The 24,063-nt window shown below is 38.3% G+C and overlaps 1 protein-coding gene across 8 annotated transcripts in view; it reads right to left on the reverse strand.

Annotated features, from left to right (window-relative positions):
- Positions 1–520: 520 nt before the first annotated feature.
- LOC126267302 (putative transferase CAF17 homolog, mitochondrial) overlaps positions 521–24,063 on the reverse strand; it is a 64,744-nt gene continuing 41,201 nt past the window's right edge. For 3 of the 8 annotated variants that reach the window (XR_007548985.1, XR_007548984.1, XM_049972377.1), the window contains exons 3-4: positions 22,387–22,425; positions 533–1,096 (exon numbers count right to left, since the gene is read on the reverse strand). The gene's annotated coding sequence lies outside the window, so the exon portion shown is untranslated. Of the gene's footprint in view, positions 1,097–22,386; positions 22,426–24,063 lie in introns of all 8 variants that reach the window. The other 5 variants (XR_007548982.1, XR_007548981.1, XM_049972378.1 and 2 more) reach the window with 2 other exon arrangements.

The raw sequence follows: 24,063 nt of genomic DNA on the forward strand, positions 1-24,063 counted from the left end.
TCACACTCGTACAATTTTTAGTGTGTTTATGAACTCGGCATAGGCCAATAATCAATATTTCAGAACCCTAAAGCTGCCATCTCTGCAGATATACTCCTGCATGAGATTCATGGTTAATAATAGAAAAAAAACCTCTTTCAAAAAACACACTAACACATTCACACATTAGTACACTATACAGGGAAAAATTAGCACTTGGATACTGCTTTCTTAGGGTGATGAATGTGCACTATTTTACAATTTCTACTTTCGATGTGTTCCCAGTACAACTAAACACTACTTTTATTGTGTCTGGAGAAGTTTAAGAGCCTTTCACTTTATGGTTTTACTTATTCACATATCTCTTGATTTCTTGTCTCTCCCTCATTCTTCCTCTAATATTCTGTGAATTCTCAAATGAGAAGTCCTGAGTGGACAACATACACAGATAGATAGAGAGAGAGAGAGAGAGAGAGAGAGAGAGAGAGAGGAGGGATGCGAGAAAAGGGTGGGGGTTCTGGACACAGTCTGTCACTCTCAGTTTTTATAATCTTTTTCTCCCAATTTCTTTTATTGATATCATAAAATATTTACAATAGCACAGTCAGAAATCTTTTGGCAAGATCACATCCTGAAATTTTATCTTTCACACTCATGAAGTACAGATTCATGAAAACTTCCTGTTACTTTTATTTTGCACATTTGATGACACTATTTACTACTAAATCATGCATTTTTTATCTTGGTCTGAATAGCACCAGGAAAACTGTCAATGTGTTCTTTAGCACATGAAGTACAGTATCTCCTACAATAAAAAATACTGCATTTCTGAAATTGGCATACAGGCTGGTGACAACTGGAACACTTTGAACCTAATAACAGAAAATCATTTTGTCTTGGTGGTGTAAATGGGTTCCTCATAATGTAACTGTCTTCAGTAAACAATATCTTTTTCAAAAATGGTGGTTTCTGTCCAAAATAGTCATAGTGCTCTTCCAGACCACATATATAACAACAGAATACGCCACTTTCATCTGGCTTATCTGCAACAGGAGCTTCCACTATATTTCCTTCATTCTGTCTATTCTGTCCATCTGTTTCTGCCATCACAGTGAATCTGAAATACAAGGAAAAAAAGAATACTTAGAGGAAGAATCATCAAACAATGGAAAATACAGGAAGTGATGTAACAATATTATGAATATAGCGGAGATGCTGAGTCCCAGACAGGCACAACAAAAAGACTGTCAGAAAGTGAGCTTTCTGCCAAGAAGGCCTTCGACAATTTGTCAAACGAACACACACGCACACACACACAAATGCTACTCATACAAACATGACAACAGCAGCCAGAGACTGGCCACACATTGGTGTGTGTGTGTGTGTGTGTGTGTGTGTGTGTGTGTGTGTGTGTGTGTGTGTGTGTGTGTGTGTGTGTGTTGCCTATTTTCAACATAGCACTTGCTGGCCAAAAGCTCACTTTCTGACAGTCTTTTTGTTGTGCTTTTCTGTGACTCAGTATCTCCACTATATGGTGACCAGCAGCTATCCTTTCCATAATAGTGGAAGAATTACATTTTATACAATTCTTCTGACACAGTCAAAAGCTGTGGGGAAGACATAAGCAATATTCCACTTTGTCTCCACAAAACCATTCTTTATTGGATTTGTTTAACATCTAGTTTGAGCTGCCAATATTTGCAATTAGCACAGGCATTAAAGCCAATGTTACAAAGTGTACACTGATAATATGTAAGTGGGAAAATTATACTTCACTGAAAACAGCATGTCATGGAAGAAGGAAGGAAAATAAAGTTTAACATCCCACAGAAAATGAAGTCATTAGAGACAGAGCACAACCACAGATTACACGAGGATGGATGGATTACCAGCTGATTACAATATGTTCTCCAGTTACTTATTTGTGTATTTGTGCCAATTTCTCATAAAAGAACATCAAAATGATATCATGTGTATTTCATTCCTTTTGAAAGGCTCTAAGGAGATCTGTTTCTTCTAACGGGGTAAACTTGAAAATATCACTGAGAATATCTGCAATCAACCCCAGAACTCAGTCACCTTCCATCATTGTTATGCACCACTCTCTTCCCACACTTAAGGCTCAATCAGACAGACAGCAGGTTGACCATGCAGTCAAGACATCCTGTTGCCTGCCACAGTCAGCTGGGGTCAAACAGAGCGTGGTCATGATGCAGGAACCGATATTTCGAATGCTGCTCAATGCGAGTGAGTGAGCTGCTGCGTGTCAAACAAGAGTAGCAGTTCTGGCAAGAACTAAGAGTTGTTTTTATTTGCTCTCAGTTTGAGGAACCAAAAAAAGTGAGTACATGAAATGAACACTTAATGATAAGATTATGGTAAATTACATTCATCGTCCATGTTACACTGCCATACATTGCTACACTCCATACAAATACTTTCAGAAATGATTTCCTGACACTCAAATCTATATTCGATGTTAAGAAATTTCTCTTCTTCAGAAAAGCTTTCCTTGCCATTGCCAGTCTACATTTTATATCCTCTCTACTTTGAAGATCATCAGTTATTTTGTTCCCCAAATAGCAAAACTCACCCACTACTTTGGGTGTCTCATTTCCTAATTTAATTCCCTCAGCATCAACTGATTTAATTCGACTACATTTCATTGACCTTGTATTGTTTTTGTTGATGTTCACCTTATATCCTCCTCTCAAGACACTGTCCACTCTGTTCAACAGCTCTTCCATGTCCATTGCTGTCTCTGACAGCATTACAATGTCATCAGCAAACCTCAAAGTTTTCACTTCTTCTCCATGGATTTAAAATTCCTATTCCAAATTTTTCTTTTGTTTCCTTTACTGCTTGTTCAATATACAGATTGAATAACATCAGGGAGGCACTACAACCCTATCTCACTCCCTTCCCAACAACTGCTTCCTGTTTCATGCCCCTTGACTCTTGTCACTACGATCTGGTTTCTGTACAAATTGTAAATAGCCTTTCGCTCCCTGTATTTTACCCCTGCCACCTACAGAATTTGAAAGAGCGCATTCCAGTCAGCATTGTCAAATCTTTCTCTAATCTACAAATACTAGAAATGTAGGTTTGCCTTTCCTTAATCTATCTTCTAAGATAAGTCCTAGGGTCAGTATTGCCTGATGTGTTCCAACATTACTACAGAAGCCAAACTGATCTTCCCCAAGGTCGGCTTCTACCAGTTTTTCCATTCATCAGTAAAGAATATACGTTAGTATTTTGCAACCGTGAGTTATTAAACTGATAGTACAGTAATTTTCACACCTGTCAACATCTGCTTTCTTTGGGACTGGAATTATTACATTGTTCTTGAAGTTTGAGGGTATTTCGTCTGTCTCATACATCTTCCTCACCAGATGGTAGAGTTTTGTCAGGACTGGCTCTCCCAAGGCTGTCAGTAGTTCTAATGGAATGTTGTCTACTCCCGAGGCCTTGTTTCAACTTACGTCTTTCAGTGCTCTGTCAAACACTTCACGCAGTACTATATATCCCATTTCATCTTCATCTACCTCCTCTTCTATTTCCATAATATTGTCCTCAAGTACAAAGCCTTTTTATAGACCCTCTATGTTCTCCTTCCACCCTTCTGCATTCCCTTCTACGCTTAGAACTGGGTTTCCATCTAAGCTCTTGATATTCATACAAGTGGTTCACTTTTCTCCAAAGGTCTCTTTATTTTTCCTGTAGGCAGTATCTATCTTTCCCCTAGTGAGATAAGCCTCTAAATCCTTACATTTGCTCTCAAGCTGCCCCTGCTTAGCCATTTTGTCCTTCATGTCGATCTCATTTTTGAGATGTTTGTATTCCTTTTTGCCTGTTTCATTTACTGCATTTTTATATTTTCTCCTTTCATCAATTAAATTCAGTATATCTTCTGTTCCCCAAGGATTTCTACTAGCCCTCCTCTTTTTACCAACTTGATTTTCTGCTGCCTTCACTATTTCATCCCTCAAAGCTACCCGCTCTTCTTCCACTATATTTCTTTCCCTCATTCCTGTCAATCGTTCCCTAATGCTATCTCTGAAACACTCTACAACCTCTGGTTCTTGAAGTTTATCCAGGTCACATCTCCTTAAATTCACTCGTTTTTGAAGATTCTCCAGTTTTGATCTACAGTTCATATCCAACAGAATGTGGTAAGAGTCCATATCTGCCCCCTGGAAATGTCTTACAATTTAAAACCCGGTTCCTAAATCTCTGTCTTACAATTATATAATCTATCCGAAACCTTCCAGTGCCTCCAGGCACGTATACAACCTACTTTCATGATTCTTGAACCAAGTGTCAACTATGGTTAAGTTATGTTCTGTACAAAATTCTACCAGGCGGCTTCCTCTTTCATTTCTTGCCCCCATTGCACATACACCTACTATGCTTCCTTCTCTTCCTTTTCCTACTATCGAATTCCAGTCACCGATGACTATCAAATTTTCGTCTCCCTCAGTAACTGAATTTTTTTTTTTCTCATCATACATTTCATCAATCTCTTCATCATCTGTGGAATTAGTTGACATATAAGCTTGTACTACTGTGGTAGGTGTGGGCTTTGTGTCTATCTTGACCACAATAATGCGTTCACTATGCTGTTTGTAGTAGCTTCCCACACTCCTATTTTTTATTCATTATTAAACGTACCCCTGCATTACCCCTATTTGATTTTGTATTTATAACTCTGTATTCACCTGACCAGAAGTCTTGTTCCTCCTGCTACCAAACTTCACTAATTCCCACTATATCTAACTTTAACCTATCCATTTCCCTATTTAAATTTTCTAACCTGCCTGCCCAATTAAGGGATCCGACATTACAAGCTTCAATCCGTAGAATGCCAGTTTTCTTTCTCCTAATAATGATGCCCTCCTGAGTACACCCACACAGAAATACGAATGGGGGACTATTTTAGCTCCGGAATATTTTACCCAAGAGGACGCCGTCACCATTTAACCATATAGTGAAGCTCCAAGCCCTTGGGAAACATTACGGCTGTAGTTTCCCCTTCCTTTTAGCTCCTGTTACTGTAAGTCTATTGTTCACATGAGTATCATACTGCTCTTTTTTATCTAATAATCATTCCTTCGTAAGTAGGGTTGGTATAAATGCTATGAGCTGCCACAGTTTTTGGTGGTACAAATGCTTGGAGTTGTGTTATTCTTTGCCATGTGAACAAACATCTGAGGGTTGTTATTTCTTCACCTACTGCTACATTTTTTATTCTTGCCATAGACAAACTTTGTAACTTGACAAAAGTTTGCTTCTCTCCTTTTCTGGGATTTACTATTTACTCAGTTACTATCACTATTTATATCATTGTGATTATTATTGCCTCTCTCACTATTCATCGTATCTAAACTTACTATACAGGATGGTAGGGTAGTCTTCTGACTAACACTTTAGCTAAATGTACTTCTTAAAGCTCCCCCATGAACTATTATAATATTTGGGGTCAAGCAATTCTAATGTTAGTTCTTCCTATACATATTGAGATCAAGTCTTCCATTTAAACTTTCCTTGGAAGTTGTTCCAAGACACAAATTCTCCTGAGTGAGCATTTCCCCACTCCACAGCATCATCTACCAAATAACTTAAAGCAGAGTCTGCCTTTTTCAAATCTTCCCACTGAGGTGGTAAAGCTCTCAAAAAAAAGTAAGTAGGGCATACATTACCATCAGGTGTTGATTTTGGAAAATCCTTTTTTAATTGCCATTCCCAAATTACAATTCTTCCAACAATTTACTAGTGACACTAGATTGTCTTGTGTGATGTCTGTCTGTTCCTGGCAAGTTTTAGCCAACTCATCCCATAACTGTTCAAACTCATTGTTCTCTTAACTAGCCCCTTTACCAAAATGTTTGACACTACTCAGATTTTCTGCCTTTTATTGAAATTTTTGATCTACCTATGCTTGTAACCTTCAAACAAGTAATCATCTCCTGTGAGCAAGTAGTATCGCCATTTTCACTTCTCTGTTCGAATAATTTGATATACCTCATTACTTCTGTGATAAGATCCTTCAGAATTTTAATTCCTTTTCCATACACTCACAAACACTATCTATGTTTGTATGCAATTCTTTAATATGTTCATGTATCTCATTATTTCCTAAGTCACACTTTCTGCATGTACCTCTTCTTTCAAAGCAGTTAGTTTACTACCTGCAATATTTTCAAGATCTGAGTGCAGAACCTCATGAGCTTCCCAAATATTAAGTTTTAACTCATCTCTTAGTTCATTGTTATTTCTTTGTAAGGTGATTATAGAGGGTGAAGAAAAAGTCTATGTACACCCCTACAAATGTAGAATGGTGTGAGGAATCACAACAGTGTCTGGTATGTGGTGTCTGTAAGTGGGGGCACACCTTATAGGAACTATGGCGACAGCAGCTGCCATCTTGAAGTCCACTATCTTGGGTTTAGGTTACATGTTTCATATGGGAAGGTAGTCAAAGTGGTACATCATTTTCAACCCCCTCTTTCTCAGGAATACACACGTGACATATGCTTTAGGATACCATTATTTGTGTAGGAGTTGAGACGTGTTAAAGTTTGAAATTGCAAGGAGGTGATCAGTTCTGTTTACTGTTGCAGATAATCCACAATGCCACTCACACAACAGGAGCATGTTGAAATTGTGTTAACGAGTGGTGGATGAAGTACCAGAGTGACTGCTGCTGACTTCAATGCCCAGCGTCCTGAGGGAAATGACATTTCACACATGACAGTACCCCAGTTATTGGACTAATTTTGTGCAGCAGGTTCTGTGATGGACAAGCCACACAGTGGACGTCCAAGAACAGCCACCAATGAGGAGACTGCAACAGCAATTGTGGCATTGTCTGTGAAATGTCCACATCGCAGTATGCAACAGTTATCAACAGCAACCAGTGACAGTCAGCGTTCAATCCAGCACACCAATGGCACCTGTACAAGTTACAGTTGCAACATGATCTCTCTGAGGATGACCCTGATCAGCAGATGCAGTTTGCAAAATGGGCTGGGGAGCAGCATAACAGGCATCCAAACTTCATATGTTAGGTATTTTTCAGTGACAAAGTGAATTTTTTTGTGCAAGGAGAAGTAAACAAACAGAATCATCATTACCAGTAAGATGCAAACCTCTCATGGATTGATTCTTGTAAAGGTGCTGGTGGTGAAAAAGTGACGGGTTAGTGTGGGATTTAGGACACAAGAATTGTAGGTCCGATGTTTATTAATACAACACTGAATGGGAAGAAGTGTCTTAACATGTTCTGTGAGTATGTGCTTCCGATGCTGTTGAATCTGCAGGGTGATTTCCCAACTTACTTCCAACATGATGGTGCATCTCCCCACTATGCTGCTGAGGTTGGGCAGTTTCTGAATGAAGAGGTCACTGGATTGGTATGAGGGGTCCTACCAAATGACCGCCACAGTCCCCTGATCTTACATCTCTTCCTGTAACTGTGGAGACATCTGAAATCAACTGAGTATGAGGTAAAAATCAACAATGTAGTTTAACTGTGCCAGCGTATTGCGGAGATGTGTTCCTCTCTTTACCCAACATCTTACCATGTGTGCAGCAGCACTGGCAAGAAAGACTCCGATTGTGTGTCCAGCACAATGGAGGTCATATTGAACAGATGCTTTCATGCCAACTCTGGCAAGTGTCTTAAACTTTAACAGTCATAACTCTTACACAAATAAAGATATCTTAAAACAGATTTCAACTCCGTAACTTCTGGTCCCAAGCTTGGGGGCTCATCTCGCAAGTGATGAGGAAGGAGAAAGGTGAGGAGTAACACCTCGTAAGAAAACCTGGGTCCATCTGGCTCCGGATGGTAGTACCCTGTGCGGGCCCCTGCCTAGGGTTAAAGCTGAAGCTCAGTCAACGGTCTCAAAGGCGGAAGAGGAATCCTAACTCCCAATAGCAGAGAGAGCAGAAGAACCTAATGGAGAAAACAAAACCAAATCCACTTTGCATCTGTCTTTTAGCAAGCGGCACAATGGTCAGTGTCTGTTCACCAGTGGTGTGGCTGAAATCCATATTCTGAAACTATCTCTTCCAGTCTTAACATTCTGGGTTCACTCAATGAGTCTTCCTTAACCCCACCTGATTCCAGGTACAATCATCACAGAGCATTTTGATAATCACAATATTACCCTAGGTGTTCAATAAACCGCTGGTATTAAAGGCACAACTGGTCTTTCAGATTCTGGGCCGCCAGGTTAAAATGCAATGTGATTCAGCAGAGGAAGTCTGAGCCTTCCGGCCAACTTAAAACCAAAACAAATACTTTTTTGGCAACCCTTAACATACAAGAACTTTTGCAACCAGGTAAACTTCGTAAGTTGGGAGATACATCAAAAGAACAGAAGATTCAAATTTTGGCACTTCCAGAAACGTGAATGACGGACAATAACACCATGGATTTAGGCAATTATCATCTTTTTAAAAAGTAAAACTGGTAAGAATACTTAATAGGTTTGGATTGGATTGTTTGGGGGGAAGAGACCAAACAGCGAGGTAATCGGTCTCATCGGATTGGGGAAGGATGGGGAAGGAAGTCGGTCGTGCCCTTTCAAAGGAACCGTCCCGGCATTTGCCTGGAGTGATTTAGGAAAATCATAGAAAACCTAAATCAGGATGGTCGGAAATACTTAATAATGCGCCACATCTTTGAGTTGCGTTTTCAGTCTCAAAAAATATTTTAAAATCAATAACGGAGGTAAAACCCATTAATAATAGACTAATGACAATGTGTCTTAATTGTGCAAATAAAGCATACACTTTACTTAATGCCCATATTCCAGTCAATCAGAATAACCGTAAAAAACCTGATGAAGTTAATGAAGCTTGGGAAACATTAGAAAGCATCATCTCGAAAATTCTCTCAAACCGTGCTAAAATTTTAATGGGTGATTTTAATGCTCAACTAGGTAAAGAGAAAAAATATAAGAAAACGGTGGGTGGAGTTCCTCACACAAATGGAAAAACCAAAATGGCCAAAGACTTGTTGAAACATGCAAATATTTTAACCTTAAAACCATGTCAACATATTTTAAAAAGAACCCTTCTAAAAAAAAAAAAAAAAAAGGGCAACCAATATATATTTACTGGGGAATTTCAAATTGATCAATTTCATACCCAAACTACAAAAAAAATTTAAATCTACATCTACATCTACATCCATACTCCGCAAGCCACCTGACGGTGTGTGGTGGAGGGTATCCTGAGTACCTCTATTGGTCCTCCCTTCTATTCCAGTCTCATATTGTTCATGGAAAGAGGGATTGTCGGTATGCTTCTGTGTGGGCTCTAATCTCTCTGATTTTATCCTCATGGTCTCTTCACGAGATATACGTAGGAGGGAGCAATATATTGCTTGACTCTTCGGTGCAGGTATGTTCTCAAAACTTTAACAAAAGCCCGTACCGAGCTGCTGAGCATCTCTCCTGCAGAGTCTTCCAGTGGAGTTTATCTATCATCCCGTAACGCTTTCGCGATTACTAAATGATCCTGTAACGAAGCGCGCTGCTCTCCGTTCGATCTTCTCTGTCTCTTCTATCAAACCTATCTGGTGCGGATCCCACACTGCTGAGCAGTATTCAAGCAGTGGGCGAACAAGTGTACTGCAGCCTACTTCCTTTGTTTTCGGATTGCATTTCCTTAGGATTCTTCCAATGAACCTCAGTCTGGCATCTGCTTTACCGACAATCAACTTTATATGATCATTCCATTTTAAATCACTCCTAATGCGTACTCCCAGATAATTTATGGAATTAACTACTTCCAGTTGCTGACCTGCTATTTTGTAGCTAAATGATAAGGGATCTATCTTTCTATGTATTCGCAGCACATTACACTTATTCAAGTTTGAAAAGTGGCTTATATTGATTCTGATCATTATTTAATGCGAATAAAAATAAAACTTCAGCCTCAGAAACTCTTCAAAACAAAAAATGTTATCCCAAAATAACCCCATGTCTAACAAGTGAACTTAACAAAAAACAATGTAACAATTGGCAAAGCCTAAAAGAAAAGTTCATCAAAACAGCACAAAATTTAGTTCTGCTTAAAAAAAAAAAAAAAAAAAACGCCCTTGACTGAACACGGATTGCGAAACAGCACTTAAGTCTAGGCATGAGGTATTCAAAAATTGGAATAGTAACAAAACTGAAAAAAAGCACACCACCTTTCTAACTGTGAGAAAAAAAATAATATCTAAATTAATCCAACAGACTAAAAGAAACTACGAAAATCAAAAAAGATTTCCAAAAGAACAATACAAGCAATTTTTATAAAACATTCAAAACAAAACTAATTGGTTACCAACCTAAAATTTTTTGCTTCAAAAATGAAAATGGCAGCTTGGCTCTTAAGAACCAGGAAAATTGTAAGGTACTTGCTAATTATTTTGAAAAACTATTGAACTGTCCAGAACCAGCGAATAAATTCCACACACGGCAAATTAATAACACCAACCCTAACTTTAAAGCATCTGACGAAATTGAAATAACTAAACAACTTAAAAGAGATCACTCAACTAATAGGACATGTCTGGCAAACTGAGAAAATACCTGAGGACTGGAAAACTGCCCTAATTCAATCATTGCATAAAAAAGGGGATAGGACCGATGTTAATAATTACCGAGGAATCTCTCTCCTCCCAGTGACATACAAAATTCTCTCGCAGAACAACTAGAATCTAAAATTGGTGAATACCAAGCAGGCTTTAGACCAAACAGATCCTGTCCGGAACAAATTCTTGCTTTAAAACTAATCCTCAGACACCAAAGGATTTCTAGTAACAATACTATATGTACATTTGTGGATTTTAAAAAGGCTTATGACTCAGTTGATTATGAGTCTTTTCCAAATTTTAAAGGAACAAGGGCTAGATAATAAAACTCTAACACTGATTAAGGAAACGTTAACCGACAGTATACCTAAAGGTAAATTCATGGGAGAGATTTCTGAACCATTTCAAATAAAGACTGGTGTTAGGGAGAGGGACTCTCTCCATTATTGTTTAACTGTGTTTTGGAAAAGGTAATTACAGAATGGCGAGAACAAAAGTCAATGCAAAATATAGACCAATCAATCAAGTTAGGCAGAAGTTATATTAGAGTAGATTGCCTCGCCTTTGCAGATGATCTGGCAATTTTAACTAGGGATGTTACCACATCTCAAAAACACACTGAAATTCTTAAAGAAGTAGGACTATAAATATCATTCAAAAAAACAAAATACATGACATGCAACAAACCAGCACCAAAGTTTTTGAATACAAAATATGGAAAAATAAAAAGGGTGTCTCAGTTTAAATATGTAGTCTGCTGTCAAAAGATGGCAACTGCATTCAGATTAACACAGAACATTTATAATAAAAAATAACTTTCTAAGTTAACTAAACTTAGATATTACAGCACTGTAATCAAACACGAATGTCTTCATATGAAGCAGAAACTTTAATTTAATTTAATAGAAAGAGGGATATTGGCAAAATTTGAAAGAAAGAAAGAAAGATTGTTAGGAAAATATTAGGCCCCAAAATTACTGATGGAGAAACTTATAGGCTGAGAAGTAATAAGGAAATAAGTGATATGGAACCCCTGATATGTCTAGATACAACTCTGACTGGTGACACGTATGTAAGCATCCTGTCTGATCACCTGCATCCATTCATGTCCATTGTGCATTCTGACAGACTTGGGCAATTCCAGCAGGACAATGTGACACCCTACACATCCAGAATTGCTACAAAGTGGCTCCAGGAACGCTCTTCTAAGTTTAAACACTTCTTATGGCCACCAAACTCCCAAGAAATGAACAATATTGAGCATATCTGGGATGCCGTGCAACGTGCTGTTCAGAAGAGATCTCCACCCCCTCAAACTCTTACAGATTTATGGATAGCCCTGCAGGATTCATGGTGTCAATTCACTCTAGCATTACTTCAGAATCAGTTGTGTCCATGCTACATCATGTTGCGGCACTCCTGCATGCTTGGGCGGGCACAACATGATATTAAGCACATGTAACAGTTTCTTTGGGTCTTTAGTATATTTTCTTATTAATACTATCCTCTTAGTTGTTGAACATCCCTGACAACTTCACAAATAAAGTCATCATATATATTCCTTGTGCTTTCATGGCCATTTTCCTAGTCCACATAGGCATATGCTAGACTGAAGAGCCAAAGAAACTGGAAAAAACAGACTAATATCACAAATGTTCCCACGAGCACACAGAAGGGCCACAATACGGCATGACATGGACTTGGCTAATGTCTGTAGTAGTACTGAAGGGAATTGACACCATGAATCCTGCAGGGCTGTCCATAAATCCGTAAGAGTATGAGGGAGTGGAGATGTCTTCTGAACAGTATGCTGCAAGACATCCCAGATAAGCTCGCCAACATGTTTCCAGTCATTAACAGTCCAATTTCGGTATTGATGGGCCCAGCCAAAGTGTAAAGCCTTGTGTTGTGAAGTCATCAAGGGTACACATGTCGTCCTTCAGCTCTGAAAGCCCATATAGATGACGTTTCGTTGAATGGTTCGCACACTGACACTTGTTGATGGCCCAGCATTGAAATCTGCAGCAGTTTGTGGAAGAGTTGCACTTCTGTCACAGTGACTGATTCTCTTGAGACATCACTGGTCCCGTTCTTGCAGGATCTTTTTCCAGCCACAGCAATGTTGGAAATTTGATGTTACCAAATTCCTGATATTCACATTACACTCGTGAAATCGTCATAGGGGAAAATCCTCACTTCATTGCCACCTCGGAGATAAGTCACTTAAATCTTGATAACCTGCCGTTGTAGCAGCAGTAACAAGTTTAACAAGTGTGCCAGACCCTTGTTGTCTTATATAATTGTTGCCGACTGTAGCACGATAATCTGCCTGTTTGCATATCTCAAAAAATGATTTTGTTGTTGTTGTTGTTGTTGTGGTCTTCAGTCCTGAGACTGGTTTCATACAGCTCTCTATGCTACCCTACCCTGTGCAAGTTTCTTCATCTCCCAGTACCTACTGCAACCTACATCCTTCTGAATCTGCTTAGTGTATTCATCTCTTGGTCTCCCTCTACGATTTTTACCCTCCACGCTGCCCTCCAATACCAAATTGGTGATCCCTTGATGCCTCAGAACATGTCCTACCAACCGATCCCTTCTTCTGGTCAAGTTGTGCCACAAACTTCTCTTCTCCCCAATCCTATTCAATACTTCCTCATTAGTTATGCGATCTACCCATCTAATCTTCAGCATTCTTCTGTAGCACCACATTTCGAAAGCTTCTATTCTCTTCCTGTCCAAACTATTTATCGTCCATGTTTGACTTCCATACATGGCTACACTCCATACAAATACTTTCAGAAACGACTTCCTGACACTTAAATCTATACTCGATGTTAACAAATTCCTCTTCTTCAGAAATGCTTTCCTTGCCATTGCCAGTCTACATTTTATATCCTCTCTACTTCGACCATCATCAGTTATTTTGCTCCCCAATTAGCAAAATTCCCTTACTACTTTAAGTGTCTCATTTCCTAATATAATTCCCTCAGCATCACCCGACTTAATTCGACTACATTCCATTATCCTCGTTTTGCTTTTGTTGATGTTCATCTTATATCCTCCTTTCAAGACAATGTCCATTCTGTTCAACTGCTCTTCCACGTCCTTTGCTGTCTGAAAGAATTACAGTGTCATCGGCGAACCTCAAAGTTTTTATTTCTTCTCCATGGATTTTAACACCTACTCAAATTTTTCTTTTGTTTCCTTTACTGCTTGCTCAATATACAGATTGACTAACATTGGGTAGAGGATACATCCCTGTCTCGCTCCCTTCCCAACCACTGCTTTCGTTTCGTGCCCCTTGACTTTTGTAACTGCCATCCGGTTTATGTACTAATTGTAAATAGCCTTTCGCTCCCTGTATTTTACCCCTGGTAAAGATAAGTCGTAGGGTCAGTATTGCCTCACGTGTTCCAACATTTCTACGGAATCCAAATTGATCTTCCCTGAGGTCGACTTCTACCAGTTTTTCCATTCGTCTGTAAAGAATTCGTGTTAGTATTTTGCAGCTGTGACTTATTATACAGATAGTTCGGTAATTTTCACATCTGTCGACACCTGCTTTCTTTGGGATTGGAATTATTATATTCTTCTTGAAGTCTGAGGGAAATTCGCCTGCCTCATACATCTTCCTCACCAGATGGTAGAGTTTTGTCAGGACTCGCTCTCCCAAGGCTGTCAGTAATTCTAATGGAATGTTGTCTACTCCCAGGGCCTTGTTGCGACTCAGGTCTTTCAGTGCTCTGTCAAACTCTTCACGCAGTATCGTATCTCCCATTTCATCTTCATCTACATTCTCTTCCATTTCTATAATATTGTCCTCAAGTACAAAGCCTTTGTACAGACCCTCTATGTACTCCTTCCACCATTCTGCTTTCCCTTCTGTGCTTCGAACTGGGTTTCCATCTGAGCTCAAGTGGTTCTCTTTTCTCCAAAGGTCTCTTTATTTTTCCTGTAGGCAGTATCTATCTTTCCCCTAGTGAGATAAGCCTCTAAATCCTTACATTTGCTCTCAAGCTGCCCCTGCTTAGCCATTTTGCACTTCCTGTCGATCTCATTTTGAGATGTTTGTATTCCTTTTTGCCTGTTTCATTTACTGTATTTTTAAATTTTCTCCTTTCATCAATTAAATTCAATATTTCTTCTGTTTCTGAAGGATTTCTACTAGCCCTCATCTTTTTACCTACTTGATCCTCTGCTGCCTTCACTACTTCATCCCTCAGAGCTACCCATTCTTCTTCTGCTATACTTCTTTCCCCCACTGCTGTCAATTGTTCCCTTATGCTCTCCCTGAAACTCTGTACAACCTCTGGTTTAGTCAGTTTATCCAGTTCCCATCTCCTTAAATTCCCACCTTTTTGCAGTTTCTTCAATTTTAATCGGCATTTCATAACCAATAGATTGTGGTCAGAGTCCACGTTTGCCCCTGGAAATGTCTTACAATTTAAAACCTGGTTCCTAAATCTTTGCCTTACCGTTATATAATCTACCTGATACCTTTTAGTATCTCCGGGATTCTTCCATGTATACAACCTTCTTTTATGCTAGAAAATGATATTGTTGTTACTTACATATCTCTGTATTTGAATATGCATGCCTATACCAGTTTCTTCGGCACTTCAGTGTATTATCATACTGTTAATCAATGTACACCATAAAAGTAAGTGTATAATGTGTGTCACTAAAACTCAGAAACGAATCTCAGAACGATCAAGGAAGTTATATGGTGTGATAGCCCTCTGCCCCCATCAATGAAGAAGTTTCTCATTTTTACCTGAAGGGCATGCTTTTGATGATATAAGGGAAGGGCTGGGAAGTTTCACCCTCTAGAAATTTCCAGAACATTCAAGCATATTTGAGAAGATTCCATAACATCTGTGAGTATTAGAGAGCATTCCACATCATTCAACAATGATCTGGGATGTTTTTGAATGTTACGGGAATAACCTGGAACATTCCAGAATGTTAAGGAACATCCCAGAACATCCCAAATCATTGTGGGGGATTCCAGAACACTCTCGAATAATGTGGAATGTTCTGGAACATAGTGGACTATTCAAAGTCTTTTTGGTATGTTCTAGAATTCACCACTGGTGGGGCTACCCATTGGTAGGGGTATATAAAGCAAAACCAGTCATAGGTACAAACATCAGTTTCATATCAAAGACAAAAGGATGAACCAAAAACATAGTGAACTGACTGAATAAAAAAAAATAGTGAAGTGTGAGTAGTCAAAGTGATACAATGACTGAATGTAAATTGAAAGCAAGGCATGAAAATTGTGCAAAGTGTACTCAGTGCACCTGTTACTAAAAAATTGATTTCATTTATGTTTTGGACAATGCCCAAATGTAAAAGAGGACGAGATATTGCCAATTCTGAAGCAAATGGAGAAAACAAAAAGAAGAAGACAAAGCATGTCTAAGTTCCCAACGAACGGCAATGAGCACTGTGGAAAGCAGAGAAACCAAAGATCAACGAAATTAACAGATTGAAGAATCAAGAATTGCAACACAGTTTTATAATAAAAGATGGCAAACTCGAGCTAGCCATGAAAATATCATTCGACAAGATGAGGAAAAGTAAACAGTATGACCTAACAAATGAAGCATTCCAGTACATGATGAAAGAATATAATGAACATAAACACGTAATTGGAAAAATGGATAATGTCTGCCAATTCTGCAATGCAAAAATGTTCAGTAGAGAAAACCAGGATTCTGCTCCATGGATTACCACAACTAGAAGCAACTCCACAGGAATTTTTACATTAAATAATCGGGCAAACTCCAGAGTCAAAACACTTCCTTCAAAATATAAAAGCATACAACACCTGCTTCAAAATTATTACTTCTTTTGATGTCACTTTGAACCAGAGATGAAATCAATTGTGTTTTTTTTTTTTTTTCCAACCCAAGGACAAATCTATCAAAACGCAGGACCATTATTACCACTACCCAATGAAGACCATAGATTTCTTCAAGTATATTACGTCAAAAATGAGGGAAAAGAAACTGATCAATGATGCACAAGTATCAGTGGATTGAAAGGAGAAGTATTCCAAGATGTACAGAGCATATTACAAAAATACAAACGACTGATTCAGTATTCACAACAGCACTAGACTGAATGATTTCTGATGACTATAAAGTTATAATTCAAGCCAATAAAAGATCGCCTGGAGAATATGAATGTTGATTTAATGCACCTCAGGTAGACGAAGTTGCCATCACAACTGTGGATGATGAAAACACAAGCCGTCATGTAATTGTACAATGAAGAATAGAAGGACTACAGCGAATTGCAGAGACAACTTTGATAGGACGGCCTCCAATATTTCTGCACGGAGAGGAAAGATATCATATTATGTGAAACAAATACAACAAAAAACAAACAAAAAGTCACTTCCAACGAGCTGTATGCTTACTGCTTAATGATCACAGACAATGAAACATACAATCACATTCTCAACACGCAACATTTATACCAACAATTCCTGGTAGATATGTCTACAAAAATAAAATCAGAACAGATGCTTTACATAAGACTGAATCAGAAAAAAACTACACCAGAAGAACACATCCATCTTCAAAACACAATCATAAATGACGGAAACATTGATGGCATTGGAACAGTGTTACATAAGAAGTCTGAGACATATGCACAAATACATTCAAGATGCCATGACCTACATAAGAAAATATTGATGAACTGACCTCTTCATAACATTCACAAGCAACTCATCATGGCCAGAAAGCAAAGAACAACTAAGATTTGAATAGCCCCTACGTATCACCACGACATAATAGCCCGAGTTTTCCGACAAAAAAGAAATGAGATTTATTGAAGTCATCATAAAATACCATGTCTTGGGAACCGTTAGATGCTGGATGACCACAACTGAGTGGCAAAAATGAGGACAGCCTCACTCACACAATCTCATATGTCTACACGACAGAATTCATCCCATAGATATTGACAAAATTATCCAATCTGAACTCCACAATCCACGAGAAGACCCAGAACTGTACTACATAGTAGTGAAAAACATGATTCACAGACCACACTGGCATTTAAAGCACAATTCGCCATGTATGAGTGATGGAAGGGAAAAAACAGAAATCAGAGCCATACTTGGACAACACACAAACCAGAGTTGATAGTTATCCCGAATATAGAAGATGATCTCCCAAAAATGGTGGTTTCATTGTAAAAATATGAATATGAGGCAGCAACAAACTGAAAATAGGTACTCAATGGGTAGTATCACACAACACACTATTTTCCAAAATGTTCCAAGCACACATAAACGTAGAATACTGCAATTCAAAGAAATCCATAAAATATGTAAGTATGTGAAAAATGGCAGTAACACGGCAGAATTTAAAATAGCCAAAGACAGTAAATAACAAAACAAACAAGAAGAATGTCATGCACTAAATGGGAAGATACATAACAAAGCAGCATGGCATTTTTTGGTTTTCCCATACACGAACTCAAACCAACTGTGCAACATTTAGCAGTACATTTGGAGAATGGATAGAGAGTTTACTTTATAAAAGATATTACCAGAAAAGTTGCAAGCAAATCACCTAGGAACACAACATTAACAGCTTTTACCAACTGTGCCAAACAGATCCATTCACAAAAACATTACTAAATGAACCTCCAGCCTGCTGGAGTAGCTTTTTAAAATCTTCACCAAACTTTTTAATCTTTTTAAAATCTTTACCAAAAAGAGTCAAATCACTGACCAGTAATAAACAGCAGCGCCATATATGATGTGTATTACAAAATTGTATGCCATGTTGGCACATAAAAATCATTAAATGTGAAACCATGCAAAGCCAACAACAAAATTATTACTTTTTAAATCCATTACCAGAAACAGTTAACTATTCAAACCCACTGGGCAGTAAAACAAAACAGCACCACTTGTGGTGTGTATTACAAAGTTGTATGCAATGTAGCATGAAAAAATCTCTAAAAATGAACAGCAATATTGGTATTAAAACAATAGGAAACCAAAAATCTCCATCACTTATGACCATTTACAAGCAAAAAAACTTAATCACACAAAACTTTGCAAATTCTGTGCAGATAAAACAACCTTTTCATAGTATGTTCCACGGAAAAACAAACATTAAACCACATGTTGTCTGTTTTCAAGGCACCACAAATATACTTGCCATCCTGAGGAAGACAGCATAACCATACCCAAAAGCATATAGGGTGAGAGGGCGTTCGAAGGGGAACAGGGATGGAGGGGGGGAAGGGGGAGGGGGGGGGGCATTGAGAGCTGGGAAATGGGAAGTGGGAGGAACATTGTAGTGCATCGAGAATTTCGGGGTAAATTCTAGAGACACTTGGGCTTCCATCATCTCTAACACTCGATATATTAAGTATGAGTGTGGGAGAGTGGAGATGTGTCTACCACACCACCGGTTTTTGTGTGTGCAGGATGGACGTGTATCAGGAGAATACTGCAATCGTGGTGGTAAAACGGCACAAGCAAGTGTTTGCTGCTCACACCATAGGAGCTGTATGAGACGTACAAGGAGCAAGCATGCATTATTCTTTGATGGTGCAATGATTGTAATTGTTATAAACAAATGAAATATGATTTGACCAGAGACACTTAATTCGAGTGTTAGATTTGCTAGAAACGAGAACTGTCTTTGAATTTCTGGTGCTTATTAAACTCGCCACATTGTAAATATACTTAATTGTACCTGACGGTTAAAGACGCAATTGAGTTGCAAGAATTTGTATACTTATGTGAGACTTGTGGAGATGGGGGAGAGAGAGTTTTTCTTTTAATCCCTCTAACCAGCATTATTTCTTTGGAGAAGACGTCGTGGAGATCAATGCAGCTTCGTATCCAGAGAAGAGGTTTGGCTGAACGTTTCAAGTCAGTCAATTGTAATAAGAGAAAAGGAGAGTGTGCAATGCATCGAGAATTTCGGGGTAAATTCTAGAGACACTTGGGCTTCCATCAAGTCAGTCAGTCAGTCAATTGTAATAAGAGAAAAGGAGAGTGTGCAATGCAGTTTTGCACCGCTTTTCTTGTCACCAAACTGTCAGAACATAGTAAGACGGATGTGATCAGGACTCGAAGAAAGAGGACTTTTAAAATGAAATCAAAGTAAAAAGATACTGTGAGTTGCCATAGCAATGAATAGTAACAAGACAGAGAAATTGTTTTGCAGAGTTGGATTCAGCATAAATGGCAAAAAGGATGAAAGCTGATCAATACCACACAAATGAAGAAGTACGGAAAATCTCAACAGTTTAGACTAAGAAGAGTTATGACAAGATCTATTTGAGGAGGTTCCAGTGTGGAGAGTAAGCAGCCCTCATACACATCGCAGGGGCGTGGAAACAATAACCAGCAACCAACGCCAACGGCGCCAACTGCTGCTCACTGGTGCTGATTACAAATCTGTTCACTGACACCAACACTGAAACTAACCTTCGACGCTGCCGGCGCCCGTGCTGTTCACCGGCGCCGATTCAACACCTACTCACCAACGCAGCGTAGGAGTCTATGCCGTGTGAGTGAAAGACAATAATTATTTGTTAAGTTAAGGGCAGTATTCAATAATATACTGTTAGTATAGTTATTATACCCAGAGGTGATCGTTTTTTTTTTTAATGATTACGAGATCTAAAAGCAGAAAGAATTGGATCAAGAACAGCAACTAGCAGAACCAGCAACAGCTGTTAAAGTGACTAGGGAAATGCTAGACTGGTCTGAAATAATGATTTTAATTAACCCTATCAGACCCGACTTTTTTCTGGAGGAAGGAAAATTTTTATTTATGTGTTAATGCTCTTAGATGACTTTTTAAAGAATATATATGCAAGTTTTATACAACACTCTGTGCCTCTTTTCAAAACATATTTCGTACATTTGACTTCATTATATTGACCAAAATAACTAATTTCGAAATTTTCTCTATTGTAGTAATTAGTAAAATATTCATTCAATAATTATCATGCAAAATAACAATAACAATATTTGATTATACGGTGTAATGTATCGAACCAACCACAACCGTGTATACTGTTGTTCATCATGTGCTACACTGTCTTGCTGATATTTTCACAGTGAAGCCCAACAGTTGGCAGCACTTGCACATGATGGAAAGATTGAACACTCACAAATGTATGCTTCAGGCTAACATTGGTAAAAAAATACTTCTGCTGCAGCCAGGACACAGTAAAATTTAATGTACACAATTGTAGCCAGTGGGTCTGAAAGGGTTAAAGCCCAGCAGGCAGAGTCAGAAGCTGTAAATGCACAACTAGAATTTGATATTGAAAATAAATGTAATAATGTAGGATCTGAATTTAGAGAAAAATTAGGATCATTTCAAAGCATATGCAATGTTACATTTGATGTTGTGAAACAAAGATTACACACTTTAAAGGAAAGTATTGAAAAGCAGGACAAAGTAATTCCTGTAGTCCAATTGCAAATTGCAGGCACTGACATGCGAGTTGATAATGCGGAAAGAAATTTTAAAGAGAAACTAGCCACTTCAGATATAATAAATATCAGTAATCTAGAGGAACAGGTAGAAGAGATGATAGACAGAAAAGCTGATGCGAGAGTAACCTCCAACAATGTATCTCCAATATTATCTTCTGAATTTAGTAATACCAAGCAGGATGTAGATGAACTGTGGAAGGAATTCAAACTTATGCAGGGCAAAGTAGTGACTTCCCCCAATGTAGTATTAACTAGTGAAGTCATGACAGAGTTACAATGGGGAGCAAATTCAAGGTTATTTAGACAGTTCCCTAAGTTTAAGCTGGATGGTTAAGTACATCCTACCCATTTTCTGAATTGGTTTAACCAAGCCTTGCCGAAAAACTGGAAAGATTAAAAAAATATCAGATTTGGAGTAGGGTACATTTTAGGAGAAGCTTTGGAGTGGGGCACAGGAAACATCTAGAACTTTTTGTCTTGGGCAGACTTCCAGAAGTAGTCCAAGGAGAAGTATTGGTCAGCTAGTGCCCTGGAAAAATTAATATCTCATTTGTGGGACCCTAAGTATTATAACAGTATGTGGGGTACGATGAGAAAGTATTTTGACTGGCATTTAACACGTGCAAAGTACTTAGATAAGCCCATGGTGCAAATAGGGTTGGTGCGAAGTTTAATAAGACGTCTACCCATTTATGCCAGCAAAGATATACTGTGTAGTGGGTGGAAAACAGTAGGAGAACTGTTGTCTTTTGTAGATGCACTTGATGCCTTAAACAAAGACCACAACGAAAACGTACATCAAAGTGAAAAACACAATTACAGAAGAGGTAGTTGTAATAGTACTTTTAAGACACATGAAACCACCTTAGCTAGAGTACACCAGTGTAACCAGAATAAGGGTAGCGAAAATTACCAAAAGAAACATCCAACTTTGAATATAGGCCCAGTGACATTGCAAGAATTCGTACCACTCAGTAATAAAATACAAAGTGGTAATGTAATAACCCAATTCAGTAACCAACCAGTGATTATCAATAATGAGTAAAATGGAGTGCGATCTCTATCCAGGGCTGGGACCCAGGTCGTAGAAATACATTAGGGGGGCTAGTCCATAATAAGTATGTTAATTTCACGCATAAAATACCAACCAAAGAATGGTTGTTACTGGAAGAACTGAGCTTAACCACCATTAATCCACAACCAATAATAATAGGAAAAGTAAAGGCTTTTGATGTTAACATATTTATAGATTCTGGGAGTGAAGTGTCACTTATTTCTAGCGCTTTCTTTGGCACATTACGAACTAAACATTACTTACCGATATTGCCAGGAACGGGGGTGTATGTAGTCAGTATCGCTGGAATGAAAAGCAAAGTCTTAAAACACGAGACCTAGGTGAACTGAAACATTGGGAATATCCCATTTCATCAGACACTGTTAGCAGTAGGAAATATCAATAGGGATGTGTTGTATGGCCAAGACTGGCTGTCAGAATTTAACATCATATTAAATTTTGAGGAGAATCTTCTTTATTATGATAAAGGTGGCTACAAATATTGTGTACCATTTGCAACGAACAGCTACATTGGTAAACAAACAACCGAGAGTCAATGTTTGCGATTAACAGCGACAGCACAATTGTCACCAGATGCTGAAAAGGCAAGTCACGTGCCACATTGAGTTGACATACAGGGCAAAGTAAATGAATCACCGATATTAACCTGTGAACAAAAACAAGATTTATATAAAATTCTAATGGAATATGAAGAAGTATTTTCCGATCGCCCCGGTAGTATTAGAGGTTATACACGTAAATTTAAAATCAAAGATATTACTCCATTTTCCTGTAAGCCATATCTCATACCATTAAGTCTAAAAGAAGCGCTTATGGAAGAAATTGACAAGATGATTGACAATAACATAATAGAACGTAGCTCTAGCATCATGTATAATCCCTTGGTAGTAGTAAGAAAGGCTACAGGAGGTATGTGGTTAGTGCTAGACGCATGTATTTTGAATAAGCATATGGAGAGGTAATGAGACAGCCCAATTATCATCGATGAATTATTGTCCAAATTTCAGAAAGCAAAGTATTTTAGCATGATGCACCTGACTGCTGGAAATTGGCAAATTTGGTTACATCCTGAATCAAAGAAATATACAGCATTTCTATTTGATGGGAAGTCATATCATTTTAATGTGTTACCATTTGGGCTAAATATCCATGTTTATACATGCACTGGATGAGACATTAGGAACAGAATTGTTAAAGATTTAATAATATATGTAGATAATATACTTATAATTTCATCTACCTTGAGTAAAACTCTAAAAAGGTTTAAAGAAAAAGGTATTGCAATAAAATTGTCTAAATCGCACTATGGGAGGCAAGAGCTTAAGGTTTGGGGCAAATCGTAGAGTGCAAGGAATTAGACCAGACCCGGAACGTATAAAGGTCATTAAGGAGTGTCCACCCACTATAAACATAAGACAGTTGAAGAGATTTATTGGAATAGCCAGGTACTGTAGACAATATACACGAAGTCAAGAGCTGAACGGCCCAAGACTTTTACTTTTTTTTAAGGAAGGGAATACTGTGGTTTCTGGACCAAGAGGCCAATGACGCATTTGAAAATGTAAAAACAGCAGGGTGAGCCATTTAAAATTTCAACAGATGCATCCAACTATGGTATAGCAGCAGAACTTTTCCAAGGAGAGTCAGGTCTGGAAAGTACAAATCACAGTTCTATAGCTTTGCTAGCTGGAGTTTCGACAATTACCACCAAACACAATGTAACTGTTACCAAAAATACCAGCAGTCTATACGAAATCCATGTGAGTCCTGCTGTGTTTCCATGCACGAGTCACTCACCTGAATTTAAATATTTCAAAGAGTTCACGGTTCCTATTCATTAAGTAATTGTTTATTATTATTATTCATTACATAATTTTTGTTCCCTTATGAAACATCAGGGAACTACATTCTGGATGTATG

The sequence above is a fragment of the Schistocerca gregaria genome, chromosome 4, assembly GCF_023897955.1.
Source record: "Schistocerca gregaria isolate iqSchGreg1 chromosome 4, iqSchGreg1.2, whole genome shotgun sequence".
Lineage (NCBI taxonomy): Eukaryota > Metazoa > Arthropoda > Insecta > Orthoptera > Acrididae > Schistocerca > Schistocerca gregaria.